The sequence below is a fragment of the Elephas maximus genome, chromosome 27, assembly GCF_024166365.1.
Source record: "Elephas maximus indicus isolate mEleMax1 chromosome 27, mEleMax1 primary haplotype, whole genome shotgun sequence".
In the NCBI taxonomy this organism is placed as follows: domain Eukaryota; kingdom Metazoa; phylum Chordata; class Mammalia; order Proboscidea; family Elephantidae; genus Elephas; species Elephas maximus.
This window is the reverse complement of record NC_064845.1, coordinates 25,242,761-25,260,696: the sequence shown is the minus strand read 5'-3', so window position 1 is coordinate 25,260,696 and position 17,936 is coordinate 25,242,761. Positions and strand designations below refer to the sequence as shown.

The window sequence follows — 17,936 nt, the reverse complement described above, 5'->3', positions numbered from 1 at the left end:
CTGAGATGGCGCTAACACGGGGCGCAGCCCTAGCCCCCTGAACTGACCTCGGGGGAAGCCCAGCCAGTGTACGCAGGCAGTGCAGTGATGCGGCTGAGAGGAGGAGAAGTCACCGGGAGGCAGCGACTGGTTTTCGAGCCAGGAGTGCGGCATCCCAGCCAGGGAACCTTGCTGCTGGGCTTTGGACTGGGAGCAGAGGAACTAACCACAGCTTCTGAGACAGCACAAGCACAGGACGTGGGCCTGACCCTCAGGGGCAATCTCAACCCAGCCAGTGCACACAGTCGACACGCCCCTCAGGAATCTCAGATAAAAGTCATGCCAAGCAAGACAAGTTACTTTGTCTATATTCCTGGGTGCTACTCTCTCCTATCTATCTGATCCCTCCCCTTCCCTTCCCAGGCGGCTTCATTAACAACATTGGAATTTCCTGGGCCAGAGAGTGAAGTGCTCTGAGGTTTTTTCTTCTTTGTTTGTTTGTTTTGTCTTTTCCTAACCCATTCTCCTGGCCTGAGAGAAGAGAAGCAGCTACAAAAAAACCAGGGACCAAGAATCCTTCCCTGACTTCCTGAAATTGGACTAAAAATACAGAACAAGCTCCAGCCAAGCATTTCTGATCCACAGTCTTGGGCTTTCATCCCTACAGGGAACAAGGTGGCTATTATACTGCAAACGCAATTCTGATAGTGATCTGACTGTAATTGTTTTAGCGGATTACTGGAAAGACAAGTTTACCAGGACTGATATCTCTACCTATTAAACAGAGCGCTCACTGGCCCACAACCGGGAACTGAGGAACTGAGGGCTGAAGCTCCACCCAAACCAACTAAGCTTATGCCATAGGGGTCTGAGGATAGTGACATCTACCTACCTGTAGAGATACATGCATTGGGTGTCGAAAGTACAGCTGCAGAGCCCACCCACCAAAGTGCTTTAGGAATAGAGACACACCTACCTCACTGGCACTTGGGGGAAGCCTCTCAGCATCTTGCTCCCCCCAGAATGTGACCCCCTGCTGCTACTAGAATCTGGTGCACACAACTAACACCACTACTCCTGTAAGAGAATACGCGACAGTCTACCCCACACACTTGGTGACCCAAAATCAGATTCTACTCAAGAATAGTGAATGGACTCTTAGGCTTATATTTCTGGTAATGGCCCAAACCAGCTGGTAAGAGGACATAAGTGATTCAAAGCCTACAACAATCAAGACAGCGCAATCTAGTAGCCCATCCACGTATATTGAAAGAAAACAAAACACGATAAGACTCAGTGAGCAAATATAAAATAAATCATTACAATATCTTATAGATGGCTTGGAGACAACAGTCAATATCAAACCACATAAAGCAGCAGACCTTGATTGCTTCTACAACTCCCCAAATTAATGAATCAAAATCTTTCCCAAATGAAGATACAATCCTGGAATTGCCAGATGCAGAATATAAAACATTAATTTACAGAATGTTTCAAGACATCAGGGATGACCTCAGAAATGAAATAAGTCAATCAACAGAAAAAGCCAAGGAACACACAGGTAAAGCTGTTGAAGAAATCAAAAAGATTATTCAAGCACATACTGGAAAAATTAATAAGCTACAAGAATCCATAGAGAGAGAGCATTCAGAAATCCAAAAGATTAACAGTAAAATTACAGAATTAGACAACTCAATAGGAAGTCAGTTGAGCAGAATCGAGCAACTGGAATACAGAGTGGGGGAGTTGGAGGATAAAGAAATTGACCAATATAGCTGAAGAAAAATCAGATAAAAGAATTAAAAAAAAATGAAGAAACCCTAAGAATCATGTGGTACTCTATCAAGAAGAATAACCTGCATGTGCTTCGAGTTCCAGAACAAGGAGGGATAACAGAAAACACAGAGAGAATAGTTGAAGATCTGTTCGTGGAAAAATTCCCTGACATCATGAAAGACGAAAGGATATCTATCCAAGATGCTCATCGAACCCCATATAAGATTGATCCGAAAAGAAAATCACCGAGACATATTATCATCAAACTTGCAAAAACCAAAGATAAAGAGAAAAATTTAAAAGCAGCCAGGGAGAAAAGAAAGGTCTCCTACAAAGGAGAATCAATAAGAATAAGTTCAGACTACTCAGCAGAAACCATGCAGTCAAGAAGGCAATGGGATGACATATATAGAGCACTGAAGGAGAAAAACTGCCAGCCAAGGATCCTTTATCCAGGAAAACTCTCTCTCTAATATGAAGGCGAAATTAAAACATTCACAGATAAACACAAGCTTAGAGAATTTGCAAAAACCAAACCAAAGCTCCAAGAAACACTAAAGGAAATTGTTTGGTCAGAAAATCAATAACGTCAGATAACAACACAACACAAGGTCAAAGAACAGAACATCCTGATATCAACACAAATAGGGAAATCACAAAACAAATTAAGATTAACTTTAAAAAGAAAAAAATGCTCAAAACAGGGAATCATTGAAGTCATTATGTAAAAGATCACAATAGTCAAAAAGAGGGACTAAATACAGGTGGCATAGAACTGCCATATGGAGAGGGATACAAGGCGATATAGGACAATACAAGTTAGGTTTTTACTTAGAAAAAAAGGAGTAAATATTAAGGTAACCACAAAGAGGTCTAACAACTCCATAACTCAAAATAAAAACCAAGAAAAACATAACAACTCAGCAAACATAAAGTCAACTACTATGAAAATGAGGAACACACAATTTACAAAGAAAAACGTCTCAGCACAAAAAAGTAAGTGGAAAAATGAAATTGTCAACAACACACACAAAAAGGCATCAAAATGACAGCACTAAACACATACTTATCTATAATTACGCTGCATGTAAATGGACTAAATGCACTAACAAAGAGACAGAGAGTCTCAGACTGGATAAAGAAACACAATCCGTCTATATGCTGCCTACAAGAGACACACCTTAGACTTAGAGACACAAAGAAACTAAACCTCAAAGAATGGAAAAAAATATATCAAGCAAAAAAGAACAGGAGTAGCAATATTAATTTCTGACAAAATAGACTTCAAAGTTAAATCCACCACAAACGATAAAGAAGGACACTACATAATGATTAAAGGGACAATAGACCAGGAAGATATAAGCATATTAAATCTTTATGCACCCAATGACAGGGCTGCAAGATACATAAAACAAACTTTAACAGAAATGAAAAGTGAGATAGACACCTCCACAATTACAGTAGGAGACTTCAACACACCACTTTCAGAGAAGGATAGGACTTCCAGTAAGAAGCTCAATAGAGACAGGGAAGACCTAATTGCTACAGTCAACCAACTTGACTTCATAGACCTATACAGAACACTCCACCCAACAGCTGCAAAATATACTTTTTTTTCTAGTGCACATAGAACATTCTCTAGAATAGACCACATATTAGGTCATAAAACAAACCTTTGTAGAATCCAAAACATCAAAATATTACAAAGCATCTTCTCAGACCACAAGGCCATAAAAGTGGAAATCAATAAGAGAAAAATTACGGAAAAGAAATCAAATACTTGGAAACTGAATAATACCCTCCTGAAAAAAAAGACTGGGTTATAGAATACATTAAGGACGGAATAAAGAAATTCATAGAATGCAATGAGAATGAAAATACTTCCTATCAAAACCTCTGGGACACAACGAAAGCAGGGCTCAGAGGCCAATTTATATTGATAAATGCACACATACATAAAGAAGAAAGAGCCCAAATCAGAGAACTGTCCTACAACTTGAACAAATAGAAAGTGAGCAACAAAAGAATCCATCAGGCACCAGAAGAAAACAAATAATAAAAATTAGAGCTGAACTAAATGAATTAGAGAACAGAAAAACAATTGAAAGAATTAACAAAGCCAAAAGCTGGTTCTTTGAAAAAATTAACAAAATTGATAAACTACTGGCCAGACTGACTAAAGAAATACAGGAAAGGAAACAAATAACCCAAATAAGAAACGAGATGGGCCACATCACAACAGACCCAAATGAAATTAAAAGAACCATATCAGATTAGTATGAAAAATTGTACTCTAACAGATTTGTAAACCTAGAAGAAATGGATGAATTCCTAGAAAAACACTACCTACCTAAACTAACACAATCAGAAGTAGAACAACTAAATAGACCCATAACAAAAAAAGAGATTGAAAAGGTAATCAAAAAACTCCCAACAAAAAAACGCCCTGGCCCGGACGGCTTTACTGCAGAGTTCTACCAAACTTTCAGAGAAGAGTTAACACCACTACTACTAAAGGTATTTCAAAGCATAGAAAATGACAGAATACTACCTAACTCATTCTATGAAGCCACCATTTCCCTGATACCAAAACCAGGTAAAGACATCACAAAAAAAGAAAATTACAGACCTATATCCCTCATGAACAGAGATGCAAAAATCCTCAACAAAATTCTAGCCAATACAATTCAACAACATATCAAAAAAATAATCCACCATGACCAAGAGGGATTTATACCAGGTATGCAAGGCTGGTTTAATATTAGAAAAACCATTAATGTAATCCACCACATAAATAAAACAAAAGACAAAAACCATGTGATCTTATCAATTGATGCAGAAAAGGCATTTGACAAAGTCCAACATCCATTTATGATAAAAACTCTCACCAGAATAGGAATTGAAGGAAAATTCCTCAACAAAATAAAGGGCATCTATAAATTTTTTTTTATACAAAGCCAACAGCCAACATCACTCTAAATGGAGACAGCCTGAAAGCATTTCCCTTGAGAACGGGAACCAGACAAGGATGCCCTTTATCACTGCTCTTATTCAACATTGTGCTAGAGGTCCTAGCCAGAGAAATTAGGCTAGACAAAGAAATAACGGGCATCCGGATTGGCAAGGAGGAAGTCAAATTATCTCTATTTGCAGATGACATGATCTTATACATGGAAAACCCTAAGGAATCTTCCAGAAAACTACTGAAACTAATAGAAGAGTTTGGCAGAGTCTCAGGTTATAAGATAAACATACAAAAATCACTTGGATTCCTCTACATCAACAAAAAGAACATCGAAGAGGAAATCACCAAATCAATACCATTCACAGTAGCCCCCAAGAAGTTAAAATACTTAGGAATAAATCTTACCAAAGATGTAAAAGACCTATACAGAGAAAACTACAAAGTACTACTACAAGAAACTAAAAAGGGCCTACTTAAGTGGAAAAACATGCCTTGGTCATGGGTAGGAAGACTTAACATAGTAAAAATGTCTATTCTACCAAAAGCCATCTATACATACAATGCACTTCCAATCCAAATTCCAATGTCATTTTTTAATGTGATGGAGAAACAAATCACCAACCTCATATGGAAGGGAAAGAAGCCTCGGATAAGTAAACTTACTGAAAAAGAAGAAGAAAGTGGGAGGCCTCACTCTACCTGATTTTAGAACATATTATACAGCCACAGTAGTCAAAACAGCCTGGTACTGGTACAACAACAGACACATAGACCAATGGAAGAGAATTGAAAACCCAGATATAAATCCATCCACATATCAGCAGCTGATATTTGACAAAGGCCCAGTGTCAGTTAATTGGGGAAAAGATAGTCTTTTTAACAAATGGTGCTGGCATAACTGGATATCCATTTGCAAAAAAATGAAACAGGACCCATACCTCACACCATGTACAAAAACTAACTCCAAGTGGATTAAAGACCTAAACATAAAGACAAAAACAATAAAGATCATGGAAGAAAAAATAGGGACAACCTTAGGAGCCCTAATACAAGGCATAAACAGAATACAAAACATTATCAAAAATGACGAAGAGAAACCAGATAACTGGGAGCTCCTAAAAATCAAACACCTATGCTCATCTAAAGACTTCACCAAAAGAGTAAAAAGACCACCTACAGACTAGGAAGGAATTTTCAGCTATGACATCGCGACCAGCGCCTGATCTCTAAAATCTGTATGATTCTGTGAAAACTCAAGCACAAAAAGACAAACAACCCAATGAAGAAGTGGGCAAATGATATGAACACACACTTCACTAAAGAAGATATTCAGGCAGCTAACAGATACATGAGAAAATGCTCTCGATCACTATCCATTAGAGAAATGCAAATTAAAACTACGATGAGATTCCATCTCACTCCAACAAGGCTGGCATTAATCCAAAAAACACAAAATAATAAATGTTGGAGAGGCTGCGCAGAGATTGGAACTCTTATACACTGCTGGTGGGAATGTAAAACGGTACAACCACTTTGGAAATCTATCTGGTGTTATCTTAAACAGTTAGAAATAGAACTACCATATAACCCAGAAATCCCACTCCTCGGAATATACCCTAGAGATACAAGAGCCTTCACACAAACAGATATATGCACACCCATGTTTATTGCAGCTCTGTTTACAATAGCAAAAAGCTGGAAGCAACCAAGGTGTCCATCTATGGATGAATGGATAAATAAATTGTGGTATATTCACACAATGGAATACTATGCATCAATAAAGAACAGTGACGAATCTGTGAAACATTTCATAACACGGAGGAACCTGAAAGGCATTATGCTGAGCGAAATTAGTCAGAGGCAAAAGGACAAATATTGTATAAGACCACTATTATAAGATCTTGAGAAATAGTATCAACTGAGAAGAACACATACTTTTGTGGTTACGAGGGGGGGAGGGAGGGAGGGAGGGTGGGAGAGGGGTTTTTACTGATTAGTTAGTAGATAAGAACTGCTTTAGGTGAAGGGAAGGACAATACTCAATACAGGGAAGGTCAGCTCAACTGGACTGGACCAAAAGCAAAGAATTTTCCAGGATAAACTGAATGCTTCAAAGGGCAGAGGAGCAAGGGCAGGGGTTTGGGGACCACGGTTTAAGGGGACTTCTAAGTCAATTGGCAAAATAATTCTATTATGAAAACATTCTGCAACCCACTTTGAAATGTGGCGTCTGGGGGTCTTAAATGCTAACAAGCGGCCATCTAAGATGCATCAATTGGTTTCAACCCACCTGGATCAAAGGAGAATAAAGAACACCAAGGCCACACGATAACTATGAGCCCAAGAGACAGAAAGGGCCACATGAACCAGAGACTTACATCATCCTGAGACCAGAAGAACTAGTTGGTGCCAGGCCACAACCGATGACTGCCCTGACAGGGAGCACAACAGAGTATCCCTGAGGGAGCAGGAGATCAGTGGGATGCAGACCCCAAATTCTCACAAAAAGACCATACTTAATGGTCTGACTGAGACTAGAGGAATCCCGGCGGTCATGGTCCCGAAACCTTCTGTTGGCCCAGGACAGGAACCATTTCCGAAGACAACTCATCAGACATGGAAGGGACTGGACAGTGGGTAGGAGAGAGATGCTGATGAAGAGTGAGCTACTTGTATCAGGTGGACACTTGAGACTGTGTTGGCATCGCCTGTCTGGAGGGGGATGGGAGGATAGAGAGAGTCAGAAGCTGGCAAAATTGTCATGAAAGGAGAGACTGGAAGGGCTGACTCATTAGGGGGAGAGCAAGTGGGAGTATGGAGTAAGGTGTATATAAACTTATATGTGACAGTCTGACTTGATTTGTAAACATTCACTTGAAGCTCAATAAAAGTTAAAAAAAAAAAAAAAAAGAATTAAGAGCTAGGAGGGGAGTGCATCCTTTGGACCCAGGATCCCTGCGCTGAGAAGCTCCTAGACCAGGGGAAGATTGATGACAAGGACCATCTCCCAAAGCCTACAGAAAAAGCATTCCCCTGGAGCCGGAACACTGAAATTGGACTTTTATCTCTTAGACAGGGAGAGAATAAATTTCTCTTTATTAAAGCTAAAAAAAATAAATAAATAAAATAAGTGTTCTTTCTCGTGGAACAGGGAAAGCTATTGATAGCTAGGAGAATAATGCTCCCCCTTGCCTGCTTTCTTCCTTGTTTCTGATGCCCCCTCGAAGGACGTGGGCTGCTAGGAACGGGTCACATTTAAAAACATTAAGTCAGCCACAGGTTTACTTGTTTGGAAGTCCAAGGCAACAGCCAATGATGGGCTCAGGAGAGAGAGCACCAAGAGGCACTGCCCCTTCCTGGGCCTCACAGGAAGGGTGAGGCGGCTCAACAGGTGGGGGGCTCTCAGTCACAGGTCCTCAATCAAGCATCTGCACCCACAGTCCTTCCCCTGGTGCACATTTATCCCTCAGGGGTCTCACAGGGAGAGGCCTGTGGCAGGACAGAATTCAAGGACACAGGATTCTAGGCTCTCAGCCATCTTTCAGAATCTCTCAGGATCTCTTTATATCCTGCAGGGAGCAGATGTCTTTACCGTTCCTACAGGATCTTCATTGAGGGTTACTGCAGGTTAATTCCTGATCCTATGGGAACAATTATATTTTTGGAAAAAAAAAATGTTATGTATGCGCAGATTTGAGTTGCTTTATCTTTATCTAGTTTAGCCTGGAAGACTAATGCTCATTTAAAATTAAAATTAAGGTTTTAATCTTCTGGCAGTATCTGGTTATCTATGTATAAATCTTCTCATTCAAAAGAAATAAAAGAAAAATTAACTATATATAATTCTGTACTTCTTTCTCTTCTCATTTTTTTTTTTTTAATTCCATAGAGGGTGCAGGAATCTTCAGGAAGAGAAAGAAGAGCAACTGGAGCAAATGATTCCTCTCTGTTCTTTTCACTTTGGTAGTCAGCAGCTGGGTGAGAAAGCTGACCCCAGCCACCCCTGGGTAACAAACCACACTTTCTCCTCACCCACCAGCTGGAGAAGCCCTGCTGCACCCCTTCTCTGCTGACTCCCAATCGACAAAGCTCCATCCCTCTAAGGAAGCGCTGACTGATTCTCTGTATGCAGTGCCACCGGGATCCAGCTACTCGGTGAGAAGAATTCAGTATTAGAGCCTTAAATGAATTCATCGACATCATGAGCTCTTTGTGCTGCCACAGATCACCCCGCTCACAGCTGTGCCGGTCCCAATGGAACCGGGACCGTCGTTCTTACCCTGACACAGAATCAGGAATCAGGACAGAGCCTTCTGTGATATTATAACGCATTGCCTTGTAAAGTCACACTCAATCGTTGGTTCACATGATCAAAACCCAGTATAAAAAAATTTTAAGTACACTTTCTAGGACAGTAATCGCTGAAATGACAACATTAATATGGAACTTATTTATAGACTAAGAAGCCAAGATATTTTCTTTGTGAGAACTGGAATCTTACAAGCACAGCTGTTGAAGAACACTTGTCAGAGGTGTCAAATCGTCTTTCACCATTGAGACAGTCACCTAGCCATTATTCTCGTGGGATACATGAGTGGCCGAAAGAATCATACTTGACAGATGGAAAAAACGGTCTATCCATATGGTAAATACAACTCCCCATTTCCCAATCATCCAGTCTAGCAATTTCCCTACTATTCTATACTGAGATGCAGCCCATCGTCTCAATTAAAAGAAAGGGTTCATGCTTTTCCCCAACGGCTACTGAACATGAGAACACGTAAGTTTTGTGAATAATCTTTCATTTCTCTATGCTGCATATAACCCACAAATGCTATTTGTATTGATCCCGGAAGTTAACAATTCAGGGTCCCTACGCCTGGGTATGCCAGAGAGAGATGTCCCTAACTGGCGCAAACGCTGACGTGCTCGATTACTAGCTGAAAGGTTGGAAGTTTGAACCCATCCAGAGGCGCCTTAGAAGACAGGCCTGGTGATATACTTCTAAAAGCTCACGGCCTAGAAAACCCTACAGAGCAGCTCTACTCTATACGCATGCTCTTGCTATGAGTCAGAATCGACTTGACGGCGACCAACAACAGCAACATACTAGAGACAGAGTCCTTGGGTGGTGCAAATGGTTAAGCACTTGCCTACTAACCAAAAGGGTGGTAGTTCGAAGCCACGCTGAGGCTCCTTGGTAGAAAGGCCTGCTGATCTGTTTCTGAAAGCTCACGGCATTGAAAACCCTATGGAACAGGCCTACTCTGCACACATGGTATCACCATGAGTCAGAAATGATGCAACGGCAACTCTTTTTTTGGTTTACACTGGAGAGGAGTCTCATGCTCTATCAGTCTATCCTACCACTGCTCTCTTCTAGGGAAACTTCCAGGACCACAGTCCTTACTGAAGCAAGTAGCCCTAGGCCACAAATATTTGGACCATGTCATGGATTCAATTATGTTCCCCCCCAAAAAATGTGTGTATCAATTTGCCTGGACCATGATTTCCAATATTGTTTGGTTTCCTCCATTGTATGATGGTAATTTTATGTCAAAGAGGATTAGGTGGGATTGTAACACCCTTACTAAGGTCACATCAGTGATTCGATGTAAAGGGAGTTTCCCTGGGGTATGGCCTGCACCACGTTCATCTTTCACGAGATAAAAGGAAAGGGAAGCTAGCAGAGAGGGAAACCTCATACCAAGAAAGAAACACTAGGAGTAGAGAGTGTCCTTTGGACCCGGGGTCCCTGCACCTGGGAAGCTCCTCCACCAGGGGAAGATTGAGGGCAGGGCCTTCCTCTAAAGCCCACAAAGAAAGAAAGCCTTCCCTTGGAGCTGACGCCCTGAATTTGGACTTCTAGCCTACTACATTGTGAGGAAATAAATTTCTCTTTGTTAAAGCCATCCACTTGTGGTACTTCTGTTATAGCAGCACTAGATGACTAAGACAGTCCAGGAGAAGCTATGAGCATCCATAAGATTGCCTGGTTTAAGAGCTTAGGCAAAAAGGGATGATAGCTACTACAGAACCTATCATAGCCTATTCTTTTCTTGGACTTTGGTCCATACACAGACCATCAGTTGGTTGTAGGAGCAAGAAGGGCGAGCACGAGCACAAAGACGCCAGAAGAGAAGCCTAAATGGAAACGCCGTGAAATGTTAATGGCAAAGAAGTAGAGTACGAATGAGCAACCAATGTTGGTGCAGACACACCCTGGAGTGGCACCAGACTGGGAACTATCTTCCTGCTCATGAGTTAGGTCCCTCCCTGGCAGTAACAGAGGCCTCTGTTGATTTTGAGCCTCTGGGTCCAAGTCTTGCAGTTGTTGTTGTTAGGTGCCGTCGAGTCAGTTCCGACTCATAGGGACCCTATGCACAACAGAACGAAACACTGCCTGGTCCTGCGCCATCCTTACAATCCTTGTTATGCTTGAGCTCATTGTTGCAGCCACTGTGTCAATCCACCTCGTTGAGGGTCTTGCTCTTTTCCGCTGACCCTGTACTCTGCCAAGCATGATGTCCTTCTCCAGAGACTGATCCCTCCTGACATGTCCAAAGTATGTAAGATGCAGTCTCGCCATCCTTGCTTCTAAGAAGCAGCCTGGTTGTACTTCTTCCAAGACACATTTATTTGTTCTTTTGGCGGTCCATGGTATATTCAGTCTTGCAGTAGCAGAATGCAATTCTTCTAGTCTAATAGAACAAAATCAGCTCCCAGCACCACTTCTAGCACTGCGAGAACTGGCTGTTTGGGGCCAGGTTGTGTCAGAAATTAATGAGCGAGCCCCTCAGAGCACCTGCACCTTCACCAACTCTAATCACTTCTCCCTCCCAAAAAAGACACCAAGCTCATCTCTTTAAAAAAAAAATTAGGAGCCAGTAATTCTCAATCACAGGCATTTGGATATGTGTACTGTGGGTGGGGTGGATATCTCTGGTTGACACAATGACTTGGTTAGGTTGGAGTAACATGGGCATCAAGGGACCAGGGATGCTAAATGTCCGAAATGGGCAGGGCAGTTCCATATAATGATAAATCACGCCAATACACCCTCCTTGAGAAACACTGGGCCCCCTCCAACATTCTGGGCAGACGAAAGAGGGTAAGAAAGGCAAATTAAAGATAGGAGGGCGGTAAGAGAATAAGCAACATCCTCCCTCAGAAGTGAGCCAGTCAAGATAAGGCTGTCCAAAGGTCAACGTGATTCCCTATGCAACTCCTTCCCTCACCTCCAGCAATAATGCTAAAGACACACAAAATTCTTACTTTCATACCCCCTCCCATGGGCCCAGTTAGCTTTCCATTTTATCTTTTAAACACCGTGCATCTCCACATCTTTTTATTTGTTCTAATTCAGAGAATTTCTTAGCAACTAAATAATTATTGCTATTGTTGATAATAGCAATGACAAAACCAAACTCACTGCGATCAAGTCAATTCCAACTCAGAGCAACCTGACAGGACAGAGTAGACTGCCCCACAGGCTTTCCAAGGTTGTAATCTTTAGGGAAGCAGACTGCCCCATCTTTCTCCCTCTGAGCAACTGGTGGGTTCCAACCGTGACCTTTCAGTTAGCAGCTGAGCACTTAACCACTGCATCACCAGAGCTCCTTGATAATACCAATAGAGTACCAATGGAAAATTTTTCCACGTTGATAAAGGGCTTAATTACTAAATCTGTGGTGTAATATGTCTGTTGAAATTTCACGTTAGCAATTAATTCTTCAGAGGATAACTCTTCTCAGATTGTGTGAATTAATATCCTCTTTATGAAACACTTTTTTGAGCCATGCTGGGGAAAAGAAGTGAAACTCTCTTGCCACCTCTTCCAGACTCTTTATAAAGCTCTAGGCAGTATTCAAAGAGACACCCTGCACAAACAAGCTTTAGCACCCATGGTCAGGGCATGGGCAGACCAAATGGAAAGAGACAGCTTAGCAGATTAAAGAGCAAAGATGTCAGAGGCAGTGCACTTAATTATGTGGGAGACAGACCCACGGCACTTTCTATACCAGGCAGATACCGCCACAAGGTAAAAAGTTCACCAGGATACAACTACAGTCTGAAAGTGTCCCCAGGGTAGAGAAGTCCAAAACTCAATTCTGCTTTAAAGGAGTTGAGGTCTTGACTGAACTAGAACACACCATCACTACAGGTGGGGGTTTCTGGCCTGTATGAGTCAAATAGGGGTAATTACAGGCTGAAACAGTGCTGTCCAATAGAACTTTCTGTGATGATGAACATACTCTACATCTGTGCTCCCTAATAAGGCAGCACTAAGCACATGTGGCTAATAAGCACTTCAAATGTGGCCAGTTCAACTGAATAGCTACATTTCTTTTAATTGTATTGAGTTGTATTAGTTTAAATATAAATAGCCACATGTGGCTTGTGGCTATTGTATTGGACAGCATAGTTAAAGGCTTACACCATGGACTAGGAGAATAATCCAACAGTATATCACAAGACAACCTTACTCATCTTCTGACTACCTGATAAAACACTTCCTTAACCCTTGCCCCTCCATACACACATGGACACCACGCATAAGATTTCACCATATCACGCATCACTAGAGCAGTACTTCTCAAATTTTAGCATACATCAGAATCACAGAGGGCTTGTTGAAACACAGGTTATTGAGCTCCATCCCCAAGGTTCTGATTCAGGAGGTCTGGGTTGAGCCCCAATCATTTACATCTCTAACAAGTTCCCAGGTAATGCTGATGATGCTAGGACCACACTCTGAGCAGCACTAGAATGAAAACTTCAACTATTCAAACACCAATTGTCATGGATTGAATTGTGTCCCCCCTAAAATGTTTGTCAGCTTGGCTAGGCCTTGATTCCCAGTATTGTATGACTGTCCACCAATCTGTCATCTGATGTAATTTCCTATGCATTATAAATCCTACCTCTATGATGGTAAGGAGGTGGGATTAGGGCAGTCATGTTAGTGAGGCAAAACTCAATCTACAAAATTTGTTTGTATTTTAAATCAATCTCTTTCAAGATATAAAAGAGAGAAGTGAGTACAGAGACATGGGGACGTCCTACCACTAAGAATGCAGAACCAGGAGGAGAGTACTTCCTTTCGACCCAAGGCCCCTGCACTGAGAGCTCCTAGGATGGGAAGATTGATGACAAGGACCTTCCCCAAGAGCTGGCACAGATAAAAAGCCTTCCCCTGGAGTTAGCATCATGAATTTGGACTTTTAGACGCCTAAACTGTGAGAGAACAAATTTCTCTTTGTTAAAGCCATCCACTTGTGGCATTTCTGTTACAGCAGCACTAGATGACTAAGACACCAACCTATCTACCAAAACAGCTTCTCTCACTGTCCCGTTTCTGCTACACGGAAGTGCCCTTTCTTCTATTAAATACTTAACACCTAGTATAAACAAGGCTACCTAAGACGGCTTCTCCACGTATTACATCCAAGATCTGTCCACATTTATCATCAACTTTGTAAGTGTGTTATAATGGTACAGAGACCAGAAACACAGAAAGGGTGAATGCAACCCTGCCAGGATAGTTTATGTCTAATCCCTAGAGTCAAGCTGGTGCTTTCTATCAAAATAATGTGGATCACTTAGGTCTATATGAGGATTACAGCCTTTTTCACCTTTCCGACACAAAGTTCTAAAGAGTAATAAAAGAACACACGTATCATAGTAAAGCATTTATGAAAAGCGTATATGAAGACATTTTTTTTCCATATTCCAAAAGAGAGGAGACAGAAATGTAAAGGCTCTAGAACAAAGAGACTTCTCCAAACAGTCTCTGGTCTACATTAATTACCTGCAACAACTCTTCTGGATCGGCAGTCATTTAAAAAGATATTTTGATTTTGGGGGTTGCTTTTTCTCTCTGTCCTCTGGTCTAATTATATACGAGTCCCTTTCACATTATCGAGATCGCCCCATCAAGTGCACTTTCCTGACTGTTCTTCTGAGCAGCCTCCTTCCTGCCTCCTCCACCCTCCCCTTTCTTTCCTCTCTAAAAGAAAGCCTTCATCCAGAATACACTGTCACAATAAGCTAGGACAGGATGCCTTCAAATAAACTCAGATTCCAGCAGGGTTCACCGTTTCCCACACCCCTAAGCCTTTACCCTTCTCCACATTCCCACTGCCCCTCACTCACTGCCATCACAAAGATTAAGAGTGATCTTTGGGTCCTGGAAATGTGGGCAGACAGGTATTGTTTCCAAGCACTTAGAGAACCCCCTAGTTGCCACGCGGTACTATGCACATTACTTCCTTAGACTGTGTCTACTTTACAGGTAGGGAAACTGAGGCATGATGAGGTTAACTCACTAAAATACAGTCCTAGAGAAACTCAGCGCAAGATTAAATTCATGTATCTCCCACGGTAGTTACTCTCAACTGGGGCCATTTTGGTGCCCCTCCCTCCTCCCACAGACATCTGGCATGTCTGGGGACATTTTTGATTGTCACAATTTGGCAGGGGGGCAGAGCTACTAGCATCCAGTGAGCAGAGACCTGTAATCCTGGTAAACATCCTACAACAACCGCCCACACCCCCCACAACAAGAGCTATCTGGACAAAAATGTCAACTGTATTGAGGTTAAGAAACTCTGGTCTACTGGTATCTCTAGGATTACTTATTTAGGCCCCTAACTGACAGTTAAAGAATGGCTTACTCTACAAATTTATCATTTTACAGCATTTACATATGCCAGTCAAGTGCTATTTCCGACATGCTATGCTTTTTAATTACTGTTCAAACAGAGGATATAGGGAGCCATAGAGGAAAATGAGTAGAGCTCACAAAGCCCAACTCTTTTCCTTTATTGAGAAAACCTGGCAAAGACCAGCTCCTTAGCGACCTCCATCCCCTGAGCTGAGGTCTGCCTGTGCCTTGCTGCTCACCTGGAGTCTTCAGTTGCTGACATGCTTCTGCAGCTGCCTTTTCTCTGCTTTGCTCATCTCCACGCACACGCGTCACTCCAGAGCAGTTATGATGTATGTTGATGGGAATCTCCAGAGATCTACAGCCCCAAATTGTCTGATTTGTTCATTAAATTGCACTCATTACCGAGCCATGTCAGGCATCTAAGGACATCAGCCTTTCTGGCTTCCCTGTCCGAGGCTGGGCAATGGGACATTATCTAATAAGGGCTCCAAAGTACTACCAAAAAGAAAACCAAACCTAGTGACGTCGAGTCGATTCCGACTCATAGTGACCCTATAAGACAGAGTACTGCTGCCCTATAGCATTTCCAAGGAGCACCTGTCAGATTTGAACTGCTGACCCTTTGGTTAGCAGCCATAGGACTTAACCAATACGCCACCAGGGTTTCCAAAGCACTAAAGCAAGCTTAAAACAACACTCCAACCAGTTTATAAGCTGAATACAATTTTTCTTTTTTAATCTTTCACTTCCTGCCCCTCTTTCCCAGCCATCCTTGGTTCTGCCTAGATTTCCATTAGTTGTCATTTTCTTTTCAAGGAGTCTGATTTTACTTCAAGCTGTAGAAGCTGGAGAGTTCAGAAAGAGACATGGTATCTTTTCTACCCCTTCTTCCCAGACTTCCACCTGGACTCTGAGAAGGGGACACCAAACAGTGACTTTCTCCTTCTGGACTCAACAATCATCAGCACAAATGAGAGCTCAAACCCAGCCTTGGTCATAATGCTCCCAATGCCAATACCCGATTCACTGTTGTTAGGTGCCTTCAGATTCCCAGGTCTTTCTCCCATGGAGCCGGTGGGTGGGTTCGAACTGCCAACCTTATGGTTAGCAGCCGAGTGCTTAACAATTGTGCCACCAGGGCTCCTTACCTGACATGTGACTGCCAGTGACGAAGGATAAAGCGGAACTGGCAAAAACCATGTGCTTTACTAATGCTATTATCTACCAAACCTGGAATCTTCAACTCTGGCAAGCTGTTTCCTTTCTAGAAAAAGTAATTAACAAAACAACAGTTAAGGAAAGTGATCCATGGAGAAGGAGGACAGTGGTTGAGGGAATGTGAGCTGGCAGAACTAACAACCTGATATGATACAGGAAAAGGGCAATCAGACCTGGTCCCATTCTCGACAACACACCTCAGGAAGGCCCAATAACCCTTCCCTGATTCAAGGAAAATCACGTCTCATGTAAATAAATCCCTAATAATGCCTGAGGTATTTCCATGCACATAATGAATTCCATCCTATCACCCAAAACCTAATGGCTTCCTGTTCACAATTATTGATTGGCATAGTGTCAATCACTTGAATCAATAGAGATTTTGGGAACCTTTCACAGGCAGGGCATCCCATTGCACTGACTCTGAGAGGCTGGAGAGACAAGAGTCCCTGTGACTTGGCAAAGTCAGAGTAACAATGGCAGCTACTGCCTTTGCCTTACCCTGGAGTACAGAGTGTGGCAGCCTTCAAACACATGTCTTCACAACCCACCAGCTCTGCTGCTTTTCACCACTCACTCACTTCTGCATGCTAGACCACGATCCATTGATCACCAACTGCCAGAGACAAAAGAAATGAATGAATGCATTAGGCCAAAAGACCTATGACTTCAAGTACTAAGTCACTGCTCGAATGTATTTGTTTTGTTACAGTTGGCTAAGCACTTAAGAAATAGACCCAAACACATATAACGGCTCAAGCTCAATAAAAGTTTACTTGTGGCTCCTGTACAGATACTGGACAGGTGAAAGATCCGTCACTGCAGTGGGCCTCCTCAATGCAGTGATCCAGGGACCCACGCTGACAACAGCCTTGTCATCTCTAAAACATTTCTAAGGTTGCTCTGGGGTGAGGCGGGGCCAAGATCGCAGAGTATTCAGATGCTTCCGGAGGTCCCACTTACACCAAAGACCTGAGAAAACAAGTGAAATGGTTACATATATGACAAAGTAGAATCCCTGAACATCAAGGACAAAGTTCGGAAATCGGACTGAGCGGCAGGACAAGGGAGAGATGGTTCGGAAGCAGCAAGGAGTTGCTGGACATGATTCGACAGGAACCAGTTCCCCTCAGGCACAATCCCCTGGAGCAACCGCAGCAGGGCTGGAGGTACTGTTAGGGACCTGGTTTCCTCAGGGAGAGACAGCCAGCTGCAGAGTCCACTCACGTCTCACAAACCAGAGAAGAACGGCACTCTCGGCAAAAGCTAAGTACTTGCGTTTATTTTACCGCACCCACAGCCCCCAAGACGGCTTCAGTGGCTGTCAAT

At 42.3% G+C, this 17,936-nt stretch overlaps 1 long non-coding RNA gene across 1 annotated transcript in view; it reads right to left on the bottom strand.

Annotated features, from left to right (window-relative positions):
- LOC126068374 (uncharacterized) overlaps positions 1-17,532 on the bottom strand; it is a 65,572-nt gene extending 48,040 nt beyond the window's left edge. The window contains exons 1-2 of the long non-coding RNA XR_007515660.1: positions 17,384-17,532; positions 17,109-17,223 (exon numbers count right to left, since the gene is read on the bottom strand). This is a non-coding gene — a long non-coding RNA (uncharacterized LOC126068374). The remainder of the gene's footprint in view (positions 1-17,108; positions 17,224-17,383) is intronic.
- Positions 17,533-17,936: the final 404 nt, after the last annotated feature.